General features: G+C 58.1%; 1 long non-coding RNA gene across 1 annotated transcript; it reads left to right on the top strand.

Annotated features, from left to right (window-relative positions):
- The first annotated feature begins 2,461 nt into the window (after window positions 1-2,461).
- Window positions 2,462-8,593, top strand: LOC140456849 (uncharacterized). Its single transcript, XR_011953179.1, has 3 exons — window positions 2,462-2,537; window positions 4,127-4,195; window positions 8,441-8,593. It is a non-coding gene; the product is annotated as an uncharacterized lncRNA (long non-coding RNA).

Below are 8,593 nucleotides of genomic sequence, written 5' to 3'. Positions count from 1 at the left end.
ACACACACACACACTCAGACACACACACACACACACACTCAGACACACACACACACACATTTACTCTGACCCCTTGGCGATGAGAGAGAGAGAGAGAGGGAGAGAGCCGGTGAGTTGAGGAGGGATCTGAGCGTGTGTTTTCCTCACTGTCTCAGGGAGATGAATCATCACTTTGATGGATCAAGCAGTGGAACACCACCTCCCCCCCTCCACTCTTTAGCTCACGGACTCTTTCTGTGCATGACCGCACTGGAATGGCCTTTTCCGAATGAGTGTCTGATTTCCCAGAGGGATCCGTGAGAATTGGGAGGCAGAGAAGGCCATTCGGCCCCTCAGCCTGTGACCCGTTCACAAGCTCACCTTGGAGTTGGAAACTTTCTGAAGTTTCTTGAACCCCTCTCTTCCTGGAGACAATCTCAAACCCAAGAAATGGCCCACTTGAATCAGACTTGGGTTCAGAATAGTTTTAACGCCAGAGTTTCCTGCAAAGATATATTTACCATCACCATTGAAAGAGTAGTCTGCAAGGTATAAGTCCACGGCCTGAAGTCAAAGATCAAACAGACGAGGAACAAATATTACGGATGGGGCAGATTGGGAAAACTCTGAGGAGCACAGTCCTGCCACGAGACTGGACAACAGAATTCAAGGATTCACAGAGCCAGACAGCACAGAAACAGACCCTTCGGTCCAACCTGTCCATGCTGACCCAGATATCCCAACCCAATCTAGTCCCACCTGCCAGCACCCGGCCCATATCCCTCCAAACCCTTCCTATTCCTGTCCCCATCCAGATGCCTCTTAAATGTTGTCATTGTACCAGCCTCCACCACATCCTCTGGCAGCTCATTCCATACATGCACCACCCTCTGTGTGAAAAAGTTGCCCCTTAGGTCCCTTTTATATCTTTCCCCTCTCACCCTAAACCTATGCCCCTCTAGTTCTGTACTCCCTGACCCCAGGGAAAAGACTTTGCCTATTTACCCTATCCATGTCCCCTCATAATTTTATAAACCTCTATAAGGTCACCCCTCAGCCTCCGACGCTCCAGGGAAAACAGCCCCAGCCTGTTCAGCCTCTCCCTATAGCTCAATTCCTCCAACCCTGGCAACATCCTTGTAAATCTTTTCTGAATCCTTTCAAGTTTCACAACATCTTTCCGATAGGAAGGAGACCAGAATTGCACACAATATTCCAACAGTGGCCTAACCAATGTCCTGTACAGCCGCAACATGACCTCCCAACTCCTGTACTCAATACTCTGATCAATAAAGGAAAGCATACCAAACACCTTCTTCACTATCCTATCGACCTGTGACTCCACTTTCAAGGAGCTATGAACCTGCACTCCAAGGTCTCTTTGTTCAGCAACACTCCCCAGGATCTTGGTAGTTTCTCTTCACTTCCTTGTGATTCCTCCTGACCCTTTGTTGATGAACGTGGTTATGGACACAGCGATTCTCAGCCTTTCATTCAGCTGGTCAGGAGATACCTCCAGCAGAGTCAAGATCGCATCAGACAGAGAGAGAGAGTACTTTACAGTGAAAGACCAAGTGGGAACGATCACCAGGAGATACTCGCACAGGAGCGAGAGACTGGGGGGCTTTCTCTCTGCACTGCCTCCTGCTGTTCTTATGGGACAGGCTGGAGGAGGGGCTGAAAGGCCTCCTGATGTTCTTGTGGGAGAGGCTGGAGGAGGGGCTGAATGGCCTCCTGCTGCTCCTGTGTGACAGGCTGAAGGGAGGGGCTGAATGGCATGTTCCTGTGTGACAGGCTGGAGGAGGGGGGCTGAATGGCCTCCTGTTCCTGTGTAACAGGCTGGAGGAGGGGGGGCTGAATGGCCTCCTGTTCCTGTGTAACAGGCTGGAGAAGGGGGGGGCTGAATAGCCTCCTGTTCCTGTTAACAGGCTGGAGGAGGAGGGGCTGAATAGCCTCCTGTTCCTGTGGGACAGGCTGGAGGAGGAGGGGCTGAATGGCCTCCTGTTCCTGTGGGACAGGCTGGAGGAGGGGGGACTGAATGGCCTCCTGTTCCTGTTAACAGGCTGGAGGAGGAGGGGCTGAATGGCCTCCTGTTACTGTGGGACAGGCTGGAGGAGGGGGGACTGAATGGCCTCCTGTTCCTGTTAACAGGCTGGAGGAGGAGGGGCTGAATGGCCTCCTGTTCCTGTGGGACAGGCTGGAGGAGGAGGGGCTGAATGGTCTCCTGTTCCTGTGTCAGAGACCCCCTCCCTTGGCACTGACCCTCCAGGAGATTGTTAAAACATCAGGGTCAGGCGATGCCTCACATGGTTGAATTCCTCACTGACACTGGGATGGGATTGAGGGTCTCCCAGAGGGGGATGTGGGGTCCCCTGGGCACGAGCTGGTGCCTTTACTGGGAGGAGCCTCTGGGGGCAGTGTTGCTGTTCCTGGATCCGTGGCAGAATTTGGTCCCAATCCCGTTTGTGTTTGTCCTCAGGACCCCGGTGAGCAGGACTCTGGTGACACTCCGGGTGGATCCACAGGGATTCTTCCTGTACTGGACCGGACAGAACAATGTAAGTAGGAATAGGAAGGGGTTTGTGTCCATTGGGATTGTGGAGAGTGGGAGTGAACGGGAAGGGGTTTGGGTTCCGTTGGGATTGTGGGGGGGGTGGGAGTGAACGGGAAGGGATTTGGGTTCCATTGGGATTGTAGGGGGTGGAGTGGACGGGAAGGGGTTTGGGTCCATTGTGATTGTGGAGAGTGGGAGTGAACGGGAAGGGGTTTGGGTTCCATTGGGATTGTAGGGGGTGGGAGTGAACGGGAAGGGATTTGGGTCCATTGGGATTGTGGAGAGTGGGAGTGAATGGGAAGGGATTTGGGTTCCGTTGGGATTGTGGGGGTTGGGAGTGGACGGGAAGGGGTTTGGGTCCATTGTGATTGTGGAGAGTGGGAGTGAACGGGAAGGGGTTTGGGTTCCATTGGGATTGTAGGGGGTGGGAGTGAACGGGAAGGGATTTGGGTCCATTGGGATTGTGGAGAGTGGGAGTGAATGGGAAGGGATTTGGGTTCCGTTGGGATTGTGGGGGGTTGGGAGTGAACGGGAAGGGATTTGGGTTCCGTTGGGATTGTGGGGAGTGGGAGTGAACGGGAAGGGGTTTGGATCCATTGGGATTGTGGGCGGCGGGAGTGAATGGGAAGGGGTTTGGGTCCGTTGGGATTGTGGGCGGTGGGAGTGAATGGGAAGGGGTTTGGGTCCATTGGGATTGTGGGGAGTGGGAGTGAACGGGAAGGGGTTTGGGTCCATTGGGATTGTGGAGGGTGGGAATGAATGAGAAGGGTTTGGGTCCATTGGATTGTGGAGGGTGGGAGTGAACGGGAAGGGGTTTGGGTCCATTGGGATTGTGGAGGGTGGGAATGAATGAGAAGGGTTTGGGTCCATTGGGATTGTGGGGAGTGGGAGTGAACGGGAAGGGGTTTGGGTCCATTGGGATTGTGGGCGATGGGAGTGAACGGGAAGGGGTTTGGGTCCATTGGGATTGTGGGCGATGGAGTGAACGGGAAGGGGTTTGGGTCCATGGGGGATTGTGGACGATGGGAGTGAACGGGAAGGGGTTTGCCCCAATCCCTCTGTCTATGCCTCATCTCTCTCTCTCTCTCTCTGTGCTTTGACACGTGTTTCCAGATATTTGCATGTGGTTATTGAGGTCTCTCGGTTATTCTATAACTTGCGATCTCCTATTGAGACAAAGTCGGGATTTATTTCTGTGTCCTGTTGATCCGTTTCTGTGGCATCGCCTCCTGGAGATTTATTTACATTATTAGGCCCAGTTATATCCCAATGTGTACTCTGGGTCTTTCCCGGTCCTCCACTATCCCAGGATGCAGTGCTGCTGCCAGTCCTTCCACTGGGATAAGCGTTGGATGTTGGCGCTGACCCCCATGAGGATGGCATTGTCCTGGGAGGGGGGTGTGGGGGTAGTGACCCTGGGGCGGGGGTGATGAGGATGAAAGGAGGTGGTAATGAAAGAAAGTTCTGGAAAATTTGCATCTCACTCTCCAGTTATCGTCCCCCTCTCTCTCACCCTCTCCCTTCCACATTCCCTCTCTCCCACCTTATCTCCGAATTCCTCTCCCATTTCTCCCTTCGCCCCCCCCCCCCCAGGAGGTGGACCTGTTGGATATCGGGTTGATCAGGGACACCCGCACGGGGAGTTACGCCAAGGTACCAAAGGTGAGTATCTCCAATCTCCCCGAGACCCCTCAACCCACCCCCCCCCACCCCCAGAGATAGGGAGGGGGGTAGGGGCTGGGGGGGGTTACAGAGATAGGGAGGGGGTGTAGGGGCTGGAGGGGGTTACAGAGATAGGGAGGGGGTGTAGGGGCTGGAGGGGGGTTACAGAGATGGGGAGGGGGTGTAGGGGCTGGAGGGGGGTTACAGAGATAGGGAGGGGGTGTAGGGGCTGGAGGGGGTGACAGAGATAGGGAGGGGGTGTAGGGGCTGGAGGGGGGTTACAGAGATGGGGAGGGGGTGTAGGGGCCGGTGGGGGTTACAGAGATAGGGAGGGGGTGTAGGGACAGGAGGGGGTTACAGAGATAGGGAGGGGGTGTAGGGGCTGGAGGGGGTTACAGAGATAGGGAGGGGGTGTAGGGGCTGGAGGGGGGTTACAGAGATAGGGAGGGGGGTGTAGGGGCCGGTGGGGGTTACAGAGATAGGGAGGGGGTGTAGGGACAGGAGGGGGTTACAGAGATAGGGAGGGGGTGTAGGGGCTGGAGGGGGTTACAGAGATAGGGAGGGGGTGTAGGGGCTGGAGGGGGTTACATAGATAGGGAGGGGAGTAGGGGCTGGAGGGGGTTACAGAGATAGGGAGGGGGTGTAGGGGCTGGAGGGGGTTACAGAGATAGGGAGGGGGGTAGGGGCTGGAGGGGGTTACAGAGATAGGGAGGGGGTGTAGGGGCTGGAGGGGGGTTACAGAGATAGGGAGGGGGTGTAGGGGCTGGAGGGGGTTACAGAGATAGGGAGGGGGTGTAGGGGCTGGAGGGGTGACAGAGATAAGGAGGGGGTGTAGGGGCTGGAGGGGGTTACAGAGATAGGGAGGGGGTGTAGGGGCTGGAGGGGGTTACAGAGATAGGGAGGGGGTGTAGGGGCTGGAGGGGGTTACAGAGATAGGGAGGGGGTGTAGGGGCTGGAGGGGGGTTACAGAGATAGGGAGGGGGTGTAGGGGCTGGAGGGGGTTACAGAGATAGGGAGGGGGTGTAGGGGCTGGAGGGGGTTACAGAGATAGGGAGGGGGTGTAGAGGCTGGAGGGGGTTACAGAGATAGGGAGGGGTGTAGGGGCTGGAGGGGGTTACAGAGATAGGGAGGGGGTGTAGGGGCTGGAGGGGGTTACAGAGATAGGGAGGGGGTGTAGGGGCTGGAGGGGGTTACAGAGATAGGGAGGGGGGTAGGGGTTAGAGGGGGTTACAGAGATAAGGAGGGGGTGTAGGGGCTGGAGGGGGTGACAGAGATAGGGAGGGGGTGTAGGGGCTGGAGGGGGTTACAGAGATAGGGAGGGGGTGTAGGGGCTGGAGGGGGTTACAGAGATAGGGAGGGGGTGTAGGGGCTGGAGGGGGGTTACAGAGATAGGGAGGGGGTGTAGGGGCTGTGGGGGGTTACAGAGATAGGGAGGGGGTGTAGGGGCTGGAGGGGGGTTACAGAGATAGGGAGGGGGTGTAGGGGCTGGAGGGGGTTACAGAGATAGGGAGGGGGTGTAGGGGCTGGAGGGGGGTTACAGAGATAGGGAGGGGGTGTGGGGCTGGAGGGGGTGACAGAGATAGGGAGGGGGTGTAGGGGCTGGAGGGGGGTTACAAAGATAGGGAGGGGGTGTAGGGGCTGGAGGGCGTTACAGAGATAGGGAGTGGGTTACAGAGATAGGGAGGGGGTGTAGGGGCTGGAGGGGGATACAGAGATGGGGAGTGGGTTACAGAGATAGGGAGGGGGTGTAGGGGCTGGAGGGGGTGACAGAGATAGGGAGGGGGTGTAGGGGCTGGAGGGGGTTACAGAGATAGGGAGGGGGTGTAGGGGCTGGAGGTGGGTTACAGAGATAGGGAGGGAGTGTATGGGCTGGGGGGGGTTACAGAGATAGGGAGGGGGTGTATGGGCTGGGGGGTGACAGAGATAGGGAGGGGGTGTAGGGGCTGGAGGGGGTTACAGAGATAGGGAGGGGGTGTATGGGCTGGGGGGTTACACAGATAGGGAGGGGGTGTAGGGGCTGGAGGGGGGTTACAGAGATATGGAGGGGGTGTAGGGGCTGGAGGGGGGTTACAAAGATAGGGAGGGGGTGTAGGGGCTGGAGGGGGTTACAGAGATAGGGAGGGGGGTGTATGGGCTGGGGGGTTACACAGATAGGGAGGGGGTGTAGGGGCTGGAGGGGGTTACAGAGATAGGGAGGGGGTGTAGGGGCTGGAGGGGGGTTACAGAGATATGGAGGGGGTGTAGGGGCTGGAGGGGGTTACAGAGATAGGGAGGGGGTGTAGGGGCTGGAGGGGGGTTACAGAGATAGGGAGGGGGTGTAGGGGCTGGAGGGGGTTACAGAGATAGGGAGGGGGTGTAGGGGCTGGAGGGAGTTACAGAGATAGGGAGGGGGTGTATGGGCTGGAGGGGGTTACAGAGATAGGGAGGGGGTGTATGGGCTGGGGGGTTACACAGATAGGGAGGGGGTGTAGGGGCTGGAGGGGGGTTACAGAGATAGGGAGGGGGTGTAGGGGCTGGAGGGGGTGTAGGGGCTGGAGGGGGTTACAGAGATAGGGAGGGGGTGTAGGGGCTGGAGGGAGTTACAGAGATAGGGAGGGGGTGTATGGGCTGGAGGGGGTCACAGAGATAGGGAGGGGGTGTAGGGGCTGGAGGGGGTTACAGAGATATGGAGGGGGTGTAGGGGCTGGAGGGGGGTTACAAAGATAGGGAGGGGGTGTAGGGCTGGAGGGGGTTACAGAGATAGGGAGGGGGTGTAGGGGCTGGAGGGGGTTAGAGAGATAGGGAGGGGGTGTAGGGGCTGGAGGGGGTAACAGAGATAGGGAGGGGGTGTAGGGGATGTGGAGGGGGGTTACAGAGATAGGGAGGGGGTGTAGGGGCTGGAGGGGGGTTACAGAGATAGGGAGGGGGTGTAGGGGCTGGAGGGGGGTTACAGAGATAGGGAGGGGGTGTAGGGGCTGGAGGGGGTTACAGAGATAGGGAGGGGGTGTAGGGGCCGGAGGGGGTTACAGAGATAGGGAGGGGTGTAGGGGCCGGAGGGGGTTACAGAGATAGGGAGGGGGTGTAGGGGATGGAGGGGGTTACAGAGATAGGGAGGGGGTGTAGGGGCCGGAGGGGGTTACAGAGATAGGGAGGGGGTGTAGGGGCTGGAGGGGGTTACAGAGATATGGAGGGGGTGTAGGGGCTGGAGGGGGGTTACAAAGATAGGGAGGGGGTGTAGGGGCTGGAGGGGTTACAGAGATAGGGAGGGGGTGTAGGGGCTGGAGGGGGTTAGAGAGATAGGGAGGGGGTGTAGGGGCTGGAGGGGGTAACAGAGATAGGGAGGGGTGTAGGGGATGTGGAGGGGGGTTACAGAGATAGGGAGGGGGTGTAGTAGGGAGGGGGTGTAGGGGATGTGGAGGGGGGGTTACAGAGATAGGGAGGGGGGTGTAGGGCTGGAGGGGGGTTACAGAGATAGGGAGGGGGTGTAGGGGCTGAGGAGGGGGTTACAGAGATAGGGAGGGGGTGTAGGGGCCGGAGGGGGTTACAGAGATAGGGAGGGGGGTGTAGGGGCCGGAGGGGGTTAACAGAGATAGGGAGGGGTGTGTAGGGGGCTGGAGGGTGGTTACAGAGATAGGGAGGGGGTGTGTAGGGGTGATGTGGAGGGGGGGTTACAGAGATAGGGAGGGGGTGTAGGGGATATGAGGAGGGGGGTTACAGAGATAGGGAGGGGGGTGTAGGGGATGTGGGAGGGGGGTTACAGAGATAGGGAGGGGGGTGTAGGGGATGTGGAGGGGGGTTACAGAGATAGGGGAGGGGGTTACAGAGATAGGGAGGGGGTGTAGGGGATATGGAGGGGGGTTACAGAGATAGGGAGGGGGGTGTAGGGGATGTGGAGGGGGGGTTACAGAGATAGGGAGAGGGTGTAGGGGATGTGGAGGGGGGTTACAGAGATAGGGAGGGGGTGTAGGGGATGTGGAGGGGGGTTACAGAGATAGGGAGGGGGTGTAGGGGATATTGGAGGGGGGTTACAGAGATAGGGAGGGGGTGTAGGGGATGTGGAGGGGGGGTTACAGAGATAGGGAGGGGGTGTAGGGGATATGGAGGGGGGGTGGGTTAAGGGTGAATTTGGGATGAGGTGATGGTTTTGAGGTGGGGGTGTGGGCTCAATGTTCTGTTGTATCTGTGCCTTGTCATAGCGCCTGTGCCATCCTGTGTCTCTCTCAGTGACCGAGCTCTCTCCATTCTCCCCCCTCCCCCCCCCCCCAGGATGGGAAACTGCGGGAAGCTCTGGATTTGGGAATGCGGACTCCCACCCGGAGAATAACAGTGTGACTGTGGTGTCTGGTACTGACCTCGTCAACGTCACCTTCATCAACTTCCTCGCGGTTCAACAAAACACAGCAAAGGTGAGGCCTGGGG

Source organism: Chiloscyllium punctatum, chromosome 31 (genome assembly GCF_047496795.1).
Source record: "Chiloscyllium punctatum isolate Juve2018m chromosome 31, sChiPun1.3, whole genome shotgun sequence".
NCBI lineage: Eukaryota > Metazoa > Chordata > Chondrichthyes > Orectolobiformes > Hemiscylliidae > Chiloscyllium > Chiloscyllium punctatum.
This window is presented reverse-complemented; position numbering and strand designations above follow the sequence as displayed.